Source organism: Vicugna pacos, chromosome 5, assembly GCF_048564905.1.
Source record: "Vicugna pacos chromosome 5, VicPac4, whole genome shotgun sequence".
In the NCBI taxonomy this organism is placed as follows: Eukaryota; Metazoa; Chordata; class Mammalia; order Artiodactyla; family Camelidae; genus Vicugna; species Vicugna pacos.
In genome coordinates this window covers 18,914,550-18,927,134 of record NC_132991.1, presented here as the reverse complement: position 1 = coordinate 18,927,134, position 12,585 = coordinate 18,914,550, and the positions used below count along the sequence as shown (strand labels likewise).

The 12,585-nt window shown below is 40.1% G+C and overlaps 1 protein-coding gene and 1 long non-coding RNA gene across 2 annotated transcripts in view; both read left to right on the top strand.

Moving 5' to 3' along the window:
- Nucleotides 1-12,585, top strand: part of NXPH2 (neurexophilin 2) — a 106,748-nt gene that overhangs the window by 43,917 nt on the left and 50,246 nt on the right. The window lies entirely within an intron of this gene.
- LOC140696342 (uncharacterized) lies at nt 5,494-6,444 on the top strand. Its single transcript, XR_012072525.1, has 2 exons — nt 5,494-5,915; nt 6,044-6,444. It is a non-coding gene; the product is annotated as an uncharacterized lncRNA (long non-coding RNA).

The following is a 12,585-nucleotide window of genomic DNA, read 5'->3' as shown; positions in this document are numbered from 1 at the left end:
CACAACCCGCCTTCCTATCTGACATCAAACTACCGACTCCCGTAAGATTTTGTTCTTGGATTCTTCTCACTCGCTGATATCTTCTCTACCACACCCAGATAATACCACCCACTATCAAGACTTTAATTCCCGCTTACAAACCAGTAACTCCTAAATCCACATCTCTGACCTTGACCATTGTTCTGATTCCCATCTCCTTATTCTACATCTGTATCAAGATGCCGCTGAGCTGTCACAGGCTCAGTCTGCCCAACGCTGAATTCTTGGTCTTCCCCTCTTATCCCTGAACACACCCTCCTCACCGTATTACCACTCTTGGTTAATGGTACCATCGACCATCCGAGCACCTGTCGGGGAGGGGAAATATCCCCACCTACCCCTCTTGATGTCTTGTAGCTGGACTAAGAATAGAACTGACACAAAACAGATTAACAGCAGAAAAAGAAACAAATTTTAATCCATACGCATGGAGGTTTCATAGCAGTGGGACCTTAGGAGTGACCAAAGCAGACAGCTTTTATACTTTTTAGAAAAGAAACAATAAATGTGTGAGGAGTTAACAGGACAAAGAAACATAGCCTTGGGGTGCTCAGTCCACGAAGAAGAGAAATTAGGCTTAGGGTAGTAAATTAAAGAAGTAACAAGGTTTGTATCCATAGACTTCTCAGCCCAAATTCCCTATCTTTGGCCATAGTGGTGTCCTTCCACCTCCACCTTTCACTTGAAAGATTTATTTCCTGCTTTCACAGAGACAGAAAGGAAGGTCATAGTGTCCCTTTGAGTTGGCCGTTTCCTAAATAACTTTAAAACGATCAATAATCATTGAGGCACATTTCGGGGCAACCAACCTTGAGCCCCAACACCGAAATACAAGTCCCTGAAATCGTTCTGGGTGCATTGTTCCTTCACCCTACTTGCCCACCGCATCAGCCACCAAGGCCCTATTCATTCTGCCTCTTCCAAATCTCTCACCACTGCTGTTGTCTCCCTCTCTTCCATGTTTCATCTGACCACAAGTGCATATTCACCTTTGAAGATTCAGCTCAAGGACACTCTCCTTCATAAAGCCTTCCCTGGCTTGGCCATCTCTTCCTCCCTATCACCTAGAATGTTAAACAGTTACTTTATCTCCTCACCTCCCTGCGATATTGTGATTTATAAGAAATATTTATTTGGTCATTCAGATATGGTCTTCAATATATTTCTCCTATATATGTGGTCTTCCTGTTTTGACTCCTTGCTCTCAGCTCCCACAACCTTTGAAATTTCCTGAGCAGTAAGAGCAATAGGATCATCTTTTGTTATTATATTTGGTCTCTTGTCCTCAGTTCCTTAAAACCACTCCAGAGCGATAACAGTGAAATGGATGTCTTGTTATTTACAAGCCCCTTCCCACCACAACTGGGTTTATATTAATGAGATGACTTTGGAAAGCACCTGAGGATGGGGGCTGGTTGCCAGGGGAACCAATTGTGAATAGAGGGTTAGAACTTACAGTCATACTCCCTGATTTCCAGGGAGGTGAGAGAGGCTAGAGGATGAATCAGTCACCAGTGACCAATGATTTAATCAGTTATGCCAGTGTAGTGGTGCCTCCAAGAAAACTCAGAAGGAGGGGGTTCGGTAACCTCCTTTGATGACCCTGTATAATCTCTCTTATAATGCGGCCAGAAGTCGTGAGAGCTTTCTTGGATGTCATATCCCCTTGTTGGCATAATTGCAGCTAAAAGACAATTAAACATACAACTATTTTTTTTCACATGAAGTGACAATTTCCCCATAAAATTTTTTTTTTCAATTTTAAGTGCAGGACTTCACATTTCTCTCCATTCATTTCAATGCCTTCCTTCTTGACTTTCAAGGTCTTTTTGATTCTTGGTTCTATAATCTGACATATTAATAATCTTTCACAGCTTTGAGTCATGTACAGATTTGATAAATGGTGTCCCTCTTGATTTGAACAGAAATGAAATATCTAGATGTTCATTCAACCCTTGTTTAAAGTCAGCTGTTCTCTCTTAATCTCTGTAATTTTCCGTTCTTCCTTTCTATGTTACCCTTAGTTAACAACGTGGCCTTCTGTTTATCTTGGTTTCTTTAAATATGCTTATCACTGGACCATTCATACTGCTAAAAAAGAACAAAATTCAGCTGAGTAGATTTGCAGATCTAATTGGATTTATTCAAAGATTCATGAATCAGACAGCATCCCATCTATCAAGTAGAAGGGAGCTCCAAGGAGCTGTACAAAAGGGAAGTTTTTAAAGGCAGAGAGACGGTAGGACAAGGAAATAAGAAAAAAAGAAGAAAGGATTATTTCATCTTCCTTTTGGGGAAGAGTGGGGGGTCCATCAGGCAGATTACATCACCAGTGCTGATGAGGAAATTCCAGATGGACTGGAAGAGGCTGAAGCTACAGTTTAATTAGGCATTAAGTTTTGCTGATGTGCGGCTTAACACAAGTGACTCCATTTTGGACCTGTCATTTCTTATTTTTAAACAATTCTAAAGAATCTCAAAGAAATTTTTCAGATCATAGAAAAATCAGTTTTAAGGGAATTTCTTCTTCATATTACTTCATTATAGGTTGTGTAGATACAGAGAATGAGAACAAATTCTTAGCACATACAGCACAGGTTACTTCAATACATTCACTTTTCTTGAGTTCTAGAAAGAAAGGAAAGGAGGGAGGGGGAGAAAGAGAGGAAGGAAGGAAGGAAAGGAAAGAGAGAGAGAAAAGGAAGGGAGGGAAGGAGGAAAGGAGGAAAGGAAAGAAAGAAAGAAAAAGCCATGCAGGGTGTTTGAAGGATTCGTGCGTGCCAAACAGGACAAGAGATGATTTAAGAGAGAGAGGTCACAGAAACTGCATAAAAAAAGGGGAAAGGTAGTCAGTTGCTTGGAAGTTTATTTTTCATAATACCAAATATTTGTGATTTACCTCAGAATGTCTTCATTTAATAGGGAGGTTTGGGCTTTATGTCAAATGTGCTGTGATGTGTATGATCAATAGCAGTGAGCAAACCTCTAAAAGTAGAATAAAATAAATAAAGAAATAACTCTGAAATTTAAAAAAAAAAAGAGAGAGTAAGGGATGGAACCAGAAAGAGCCACATTATTCAGAATTATAGAAGTCAGTTTTTAGGCTTTCAAGTAGAAGGTCAAGGCCACAAAATAGAATCAGGATACCAGCAGAAGGAACCTGTAAAGACCCCAGGCTTAGAAAGAGGTCAAAGAGATTACCACACAGGCCATAAAGCCAAGGTGACAAGACAGTGGAAAAGGCTGGGGCCTGCGTGGTGCGGCTTTGAGGTGCAGGCATCAGAAGGCCAGGCCAGCAGATCCGAGAGACCCTGAGGACCTCCCCTCGTTTAGAACAAGGTCCACAGCCTCCAGTCTAACATCAACAGAATTTTACAGACTTTCTCATGAAGAAAGTCCCCATCACAGTGGGGACTTTGGAACAGTGCCTTTTACCTTTCTGTCCACATGACAGGTCACCTGAGGAGCTTCCCGCCCCTCTCCTTCTCTGTGACTTCCCACGGGCCAGACTTCTTTCCAGGATTCTAAAAACACTTTTGATTGCCTGAGATGATTATATCCCTAGTCCCAGAGCCCCCCCTTCTGACACAGCATGTGTGAGATCAGCACACTTGGAAAGCAATGCAGTCGGTAGGTTCTTCTTTCCAATTTGACATACTCTGGATTTAAACCAAGATTTCTGAGAGCAATCAGCCAGTTCCTTAACCCGCTTTGTCACATTAGTCACATTTTCTGTATGCCTGTTTCCTCTTAATCCACGTATCCCTCCACACCTGCCCACTCGGAGCAGCCTACAGAGACATCACACTGAGATTTTGGCAGAGGTGCATACACGCAGATTATAGGTTGAAGCAGTGTATAACTCATGAGAACTGAGAGAAATAACTTAAAAACAACTGTAAAACTTTGGGACCAAAAAAAAAAAAGAAAGAAAGGGGTACTATTTCAAAAGGAAGTGACTTTTAAGAATTGTGAGGCTGGACTTGTCAGGACCGTGCCACCATTTCCTCCTTGTGATGGTTTGATGGCTCTGCTCTCTACAGACCGGAATGCTGACGTTGGGTTCTGAGTGTCCAGCCCTGTCCTTGGTCCCTAAGCCTCCAGTCCTCTCCATGAGTTGACCTCTCCATTTTCTAACAGGTTTGCTTAAATCTTTCACCTTTTATGTCCTCAGACTTCTAAGTCTCAGCCTGGCATTTATGGGAGAACACCATCCAGGCACAGCAATGAGCATTTTTAGTTCCATCCCAGTAGTTCCATCCTTTTGACTCCTACCTTAAGTTGCCAAAGCGCTGGAGAGACTCTGCCAAAGAGCAGACTATTTGTGAGTTACCACAGTGCTGTCCTCTCCAGGATTTATTTAACATGTGGGTTTCCTTGGTCGTCATTGCTTCGTCAGCTCCTGGATTAGAGCTGGCAAGAGCAGGTGCTCAGTAAAGCATCCTGCTTAAATTTAACCAAGTTTCTCCCTAAATCCAATCAGTTTACTTTCAATGATTTTTTTTTTCAGCCAGAACAGAGCAGTGCTGAGCTCACAGTTGTCTGCTCGACAGCTAGTCCCCAGCCTCCTATTATGAGCACACAGAGTGTATCCTCTGCTCAATGAGCAAACGAAAAGTGATTCCTGCTCTTAAAAAGCAAGTCGTAGCACGGAGGAGACAAAAAATAAAAAATAAAAAGAAATAATTAAATACTGTTAAATGTTTGTGGAAGCTCTGGAGGAGAACAGGGAACTCTAAGACAATATTTACAGTGGTCGTCAGAGGAGACCACTCTGCAGAGGTGATTCAAGGGCAGGACTCAGAGGACAATGATGGAGAACAGAGGGGAGAGCATTCCAGGGACAGAAAAGAGCGTATGTGAAGCCCCCAAGATGCTGTTAGAGATACCCGTTGCAGCATAACAAACCCGCACAAAGTGAGTGACATAAAACCACCAATGTTCTGTGCTCCTGGGTCCTGTGGGTCAGGAATTTGTATAGGGAGCGGCTAGGATGGCTTGTCTCTGCTCCACAATGTATGGGGCATTGTCCGGGAAGACTCAAAATATCTGGATAACTTAAATCACTAAGGGCTGAAATCAGTCAAGAGTTAATTGGACTTCACTCCTATGTCTGACTCTTATGCTACTGTGACCCAAAGCCTAGACTTAGCTGGGACCATGAACCCAAGCATCTACACGTGGCCTAGCCAATGGCTCAGTCTTCCTCATAGCATGGTGCCTGAGGGTAGTCATATATGTTACACAATGACCCAGGGGACTCGAGAGTGAGCAACATATGACCCCGAGCCCTTTATAGCCTGGCCTCAGAAGTATTATGGGCTGAATGTGTGCCCCCAAATTCATATGTCACAGTCCTGTCCTCCAGTACTCAGATTGTGACAGTATTTGGAGATAGGGCTTTTAAAGAGGTAGTTAAGGTAAAATGAGATCATAGGGGCGGGCCCATCTACTGTGACTGGTGTCCTTGTAAGAGGACACAGATAACACCCACAGAAGGACGACCACGTGAGGACACAACAGGAAAGTGGCTACCCACAAGCCGAGGAGAGACTCCTCAGGAGAAACCAGCCCTGCCAGCATCTTGGCCTTCCAGGCTCCAGAACTGTGAGAAAATCCGTTTCTGTTGCTTGTCATCCAGTCTGAGTGTTTGTTACAGCAGCCCTGGCACACTGTTACATCACACAGCATCATTTCTGTTGTGTTCTGTGGGTCAGAGCAGTCCCATGGACAGAAGTGTCAGAAGTGTCAGAAGTGGGGCCATGTTTTAAAACCACAGCATGTTGGAAGGAGCTTGGCAGTTTGAGGAACTAATAGGCCATTGTAGCCTGGCTGTAGAGAGCAAGGCACCTCATGGGAAGAAGTAGTGTCCACAGGTAGGCGGAAATCCATTCTTTGAGGACGTTTTAGCCATTGTGGAGAATTCACAGTGTGCTCTAAGTGCAACAGGAAGATTTTAGAAGGTTAATCAGGAGAGTGATGTTTCGATTTGTATTTTTTAAAGGCACTAAAGCATCTGCGGGGAAGGGGACAAGAAGAAGTGGAGTGACTGACTCTGACGCTGACTGACCAGTTCAGGTGAACAAAGTCACGAAGGCAGTGGCGGTGAAGGCAGTCGTAGGTGGGCACAAAGTAGGGTTTGAAGGTAAAATGGACAAGACTTGATGCAGAACTGAACGTGCAGTGGAGGGAACTGACAGTACGAAGGTTCACTACCAGGTTTCTGGCTGGAGAAACTTAACAGTGATGTTTACTGGGATGGGAAAACCGAGGAGATAGGATTGAGGCAGGAAGAAGACAGCAAATCGAAAGTCTTATTTTGGACATGAAAAATTATCTCCGGAACATTCTTCAAGTGGGGTTTAGCAAATCTCCCCTAAAAGAATAAATTCTCAGGAATGAAAAGGCTCCCTGAGTATTATTCACATTTCTCTCATTGAACACTGAGAAGCAGAGTAGTACGAAATTATCTGGAACTATCAAAGACAAATGCCAGCAAGGTCGCCTCCAACTTCAAGCCTCTACCTCCCACCTCACCCATAGTTGAAGGTGGGCTCCAAGCATGCAAATATGCACTAAAGGCTGTGCTTTCAATTAAAAAAAAATAATAGAAGATTAGCCTTGTTCAAACATCAATCTCACTTTATGAAAGAAGAAATGTAACTCCTTTTAAGGCACACGTAAATCCAGTTTGTCCAGGAGAATAATCAGAATGGTGTTAGAACTCTGTATACATCTAGAAAAAAAAATACAGAACTCTAAGCAGAATTCAATATCAGTCTCACTTTTTAGAAGAGTAAATAACATATTTTCATTTTAAAAATAAGTATAACTTAATCTCTAATGAAATACAAGGATAGTTCTGAGCATTGGGAGAAGAATGGACCCATACACAGTAATCTAAAAGGTTTTTCTCTGAAAAGCAGGTAATCTTGTTTAATAACTGGGCCAATATGTATAAGAAGAAATATTAAGTAAAGTTCTGATCTAATGTAACCCTAAAATTAATTAGATTCATAAGATACCTTAATACCTACCAGGAAATGGTTTAAACTCTTCAGCAAAACTGTGTCTACATGAATTCCAACATTTACAATGAAAAATGAAAACAGAAGTCATTAAAATATTTTATAAAGTCACATCTGGTTTTTTTTATTGATTTTTCCCATTGTACTCTATAATTTTGGCTTTGTTAATTATGCAAAGCTTGATGTCTAGATAATGGCAAACATTTTTATCAAAGGCTAAGGGAGTCTGCATTGTTACTCTGGCAGTATTTTCATCTAGGAATTTTTTATTTACACTCTGTGCTGTAAGCACAATTTATGCTTTAAGGAAGAATGTGTTTCAGGTGAATGCCTTCTCTTTGACATCTGATACATTAAGCACCCTCTTATCAAAAAATATGAAAACTAATATTTATATCGAGATCTTTGACTATGTCAAGTACTGTGCTAAGTAATTGAAATGACTTTCTTTTTAATCCAAATATTCATTATCAGATAGGTGCTATTTTTGTACTCAGAAGGTTGAAAACTCACTTTGAGAGATTATATTGGTCTGCTGGGGATGCTATAAAAATATACCACAGACTGGGTGGCTTAAACAAAAGATTTATTTTCTCACCGTTCTGGAGGCTGGAAGTCCGAGATCAAGGTGCCAGCAGTGCTGGTTTTGGTTAAACCAGATGGCCACCTTCTCGCCATGCCCTCACATGGGCTTTCCTCCATGTGTGCAGAGAGAGAACTCTGGTGTCTCCTCCTCTTCATATAAAGACACTGGTCCTATCAGATTAGAGCCCCACCTTATGACCTCATTTAACCTTAGTCACCTCTTTAAAACCCCTCTCTACAAATATAGTCACACTAGGGGTTACGGCTTCAACATATGAATTTGGGGAGGCAGGGGGAACACAGTGTAGTCCTTAACAGAGATAGGAAGAAACTTACCCAAGGTCACGTACCCAGGAAACACAGGACCAAGTTTGCAACGCAGTCAGCCTGACTCCAGAGACCTGAGCCTCCAACTACCCTTTCATATTTTCCTTCACTTAACCTTATATAATCACATCTGTGTCTGTCTTCCAGAGACCTTGGCAGGGTACACAACAATTAGGAGTAAACACAGTTAGCAGAAATTTATTTAGATCAAAATAATATGAAAACACATCTTGTATATTCAACTAGTAAAATTTGGTCTTAGGTGCTGTGTTGGGGATATTTTGTGTCTGTGTGTTCCTTTTTTTTACTTCTTTCAAACTGACACAAAGTAAGCAGCTTACTTCAGTCAGGACTGAATATTTTTAATCTCTAGAAATCCTAAGGAAAGTAGTGCAGTAATAATGATAGTTCATTTGCACAACACAGTTTCTACATCTTGGTTAGTAATCTAGGGGGAAATATATCAACGTTATGTTAATTAAGCTCTAAGTTGGCCTACCAAGGGGGATATTATGAATGGTGCTGAGGAGAGAAAGTCAATATGCAAATAGTTACAATATGGAGATATAGTCAGGAAATCTGTAGCACAGATGAGACAAACTCATACCTCCATGAAAGAAGAATATGAATGGAGCTAATGTGAATGACAGTAGACACTAACAGGCGAACTGGAACAGTGCTGATACTTCTTACCTGTGCATTTGAGAATTCTCTACACACAGTAAATGGGTTTTTTAATGCAGGAAAATAAAAAAGCACAGAGAGACTGTCAGAGAAAGCCACTGATCATTGAAACTGGAAAATATAAGTCATTGTCAGAAGACTGTTTTGAGATACAAAGAACAGTTGTGTACATAGTTTGGTGGAACATGTGGGATAAGCTCAAGAATAGTGGGTATAAATATATATTAAATGTATATAACTATATAACAGTGTCCCTACAGTGCCAAATATTATGTAACACAAATTACATCTATAACATCCTTTTGGGCAAACTTGAATTAAAATTATTTGTGAAAAAAAAGCTTGCATGAACTTCACCTAAAATGGAGAATCACAATTTAGCGTCTGTTAATTAATTATTTGCCTTCAAGTCAACAAGCATTTATTGAATCAGATACTCATATCACATAGGAAATCATAGCTTTGTGGATTGATCTCCTTTTTCCATCCTCCCCCCAGGACCTGATATTTATCACAGATTGGGATACTAGTAAATACGGTAAAATCTGAGTTCAGAGAATGGGTAAATATGTGAATCTGTCTTATCTGTTTGGGAGTGCAGACTCCATTAACAAAGCATCAGATGAAGAATTTAAAAATCAACCACTTTGCAAATATTTGTAGTGCATTACCTCAAGTACCTGCACATTTAAAAACATACAGAGGATTGAAATAATGGGATAAAATATTTCAGTAATTAACTGGCCTCTCAACTCTTTTGTTATGGAATGGACATAAGCCATGTTTATATTTCAGACAACATTCTCAAACCAAATATAAATAGTAGTTCAGTCGTGCTGTATCTTAGCTCATCTTTTCCACTGCTCCCATTTGTTAATACAAAAACACAGTGAGCCGTCCGTAGAGGAACACCATATGTGGAAGGGCAGGCTCAGTGATAGTAACAGTGGCAATCCCAGTGACGGCTGTCACTGTTGTCTGTTCCATTCATAGACTGATTCGCAACTCCGTGTAATCCTATTATGTTCGAGAGCCTAGTTCCAGAGGGAGCAGGTAGCACAATGCCTGCTGCGTAATAAGTACTCCATTGCTGTTGGTTTAATTAATCAATTTTAAAATTCCTTTTCTTGAGCCTTTGACAGACTAATATGGACAAAAAACACATACATGCACAAACAATTATCAGTGGTAGAATTTGGCCAGTGCACCAAATCACTTTAGCACTGAAGGAATCATACACGATGGCTACTCGGTGTTTCTTCCCAGTGAGGCTGTTGTTTTCTTAAAGGTAGAAATTACAATAAATAATATGAAGGGGGGAAGTGGTTAGTATGAAAAGGACAGGTATCCAACAGTGAACAGTGATCTGCTGAGCTCTCCCCACAGAGCCATACAGAATGCTATATACGGTGTTTGCAAGCACACAGGCACACGCGCACACACACACACATACACACACACCAGCAGCCCTTTGCACAGCAGTGGTTTGGTGAAGGTAGCTCTGACATGAGTTCATTCCTTGCTGTATGTAGCCTCACACACTGCAAACTCTGAAGACTTGGAGAGAAACAGTCATGCTAAGTGTGAAGCAGTCCTCCCTAAACTTGATAAAATCTTCTGTCTATCGAATGTGATTCCTGATAAAAGTATTAAGAAGCCATAAAATGAATGGTTTAGGAATAATGGTGAAATAGTCCAGAGGCTGTGAATATGAGCCCGTGATAGAGAAGAACACCTGAGGCCAGAGAAAAGAGGCCTGAGAACCTGTTTCAGCTCAGTCAGACTGCAGCTTCTGGATGTAACACCTGTGAGCTTGGGGTGAGTTTCCCAGCCTCTCTTAGTCTCAGTACCACCTCTGAAAATTGGAAGTAATGATAGTCAACCTAAAGCAGTACAATTAAAATTAAACTGAGTGCCAAGGACCTGTAAGGAGGCTGTAAATTTTTGGTTTGGGGGTGGGTTTTTTGAATCAATTTTTATAAATAGTGGCTAACATTTGCAAATCTCAAACTCCCAAGTTTATCCCTTCCCACCCCTTTTCCCCTCATAACCATTGTTTACTATGTCTGTGAGTCTGTTTTTGTTTTGTAGATGAGTTCATTAGTGTCCTTTTTTTTTTTTAAAGATTCCACATATAAATGATATCATATGGTATTTTTCTTTCTCTTTCTGGCTTACTTCACTTAGAATGATGATCTCTAGTTCCATCCATGTTACTGCAAATGGCATTATTTTATTCTTTTTTATGGCTGAGTAGTATTCCATTGTATAAATATACCACAAATTCTCCACTTCTATTCAACATAGTTTTGGAAGTCCTAGCCATAACAATAAGGCAAGAACAAGAAATAAAAGGGATCCAAATTGGAAGAGAAGAGGTAAAAGTGTCACTATATGCATATATATAGTATATATAGAAAACTATATATATAGAAAACCCTAAAATCTCCACACAAAAACTATTAGAGCTGATAAAAGAATTTGGCAAGGTAGCAAGTTACAAGGTTAACACAGAAATCAGTTGCATTTCTTTACACTAACAATGAAATGGCAGGAAAAGAAAGTAAAGAAACAATCCCTTTTTATTTATTTATTTTTTTAACTTTTTTTATTGATTTATAATCATTTTACAATGTTGTGTCAAATTCCAGTGTTCAGCACAATTTTTCAGTCATTCATGGACATATACACACTCATTGTCACATTTTTTTCTCTGTGATTTATCGTAATATTTTGTGTATATTTCCCTGTGCTATACAGTGTAATCTTGTTTATCTATTCTACAATTTTGAAATCCCAGTCTATCCCTTCCCACCCTCTACCCACCTGGTAACCACAAGTCTGTATTCTCTGTCCATGAGTCTATTTCTGTCCTGTATTTATGCTTTGTTTTTGTTTGTTTGTTTTTGTTTTTTAGATTCCACATATGAGCGATCTCATATGGTATTTTTCTTTCTCTTTCTGGCTTACTTCATTTAGAATGACATTCTCTAGGAGCATCCATGTTGCTGCAAATGGCATTATGTTGTTGGTTTTTATGGCTGAGTAGTATTCCATTGTATAAATATACCGCATCTTCTTTATTCAGTCACCTGTTGATGGACATTTAGGCTGTTTCCATGTTTTGGCTATTGTAAATAGTGCTGCTATGAACACTGGGGTGCAGGTGTCATCCTGAAGTAGATTTCCTTCTGGATACAAGCCCAGGAGTGGGATTCCTGGGTCATATGGTAAGTCTATTCCTAGTCTTTTGAGGAATCTCCACACTGTTTTCCACAGTGGCTGCACCAAACTGCATTCCCACCAGCAGTGTAGGAGGGTTCCCCTTTCTCCACAGCCTCTCCAGCATTTGTCATTTGTGGATTTTTGAATGACGGCCATTCTGACTGGTGTGAGGTGATACCTCATTGTAGTTTTGATTTGCATTTCTCTGATAATTAGTGATATTGAGCATTTTTTCATGTGCTTTTTGATCATTTGTATGTCTTCCTTGGAGAATTGCTTGTTTAGGTCTTCTGCCCATTTTTGGATTGGGTTGTTTATTTTTTTCTTATTGAGTCATATGAGCCGCTTATATATTCTGGAGATCAAGCCTTTGTCGGTTTCACTTGCAAAAATTTTCTCCCATTCCGTAGGTTTTCTTCTTGTTCTACTTCTGGTTTCCTTTGCTGTGCAGAAGCTTGTAAGTTTCATTAGGTCCCATTAACAATCCCTTTTTAAATTGCATCCAAAATAATAAAATACTTAGGAATAAATCTGACCAAGGAGGTGAAAGACTTATACATGGAGAACTATGAAACATTGATTAAGGAGATTACAAATGACTTAAAGAAGTGAAAAGATATCCCATGCTCTTAGATTAGAAGAACCAATAGTGTTAAAATGGCCAATAAATGTTAATTTCCCTTTATGATTTAAAACT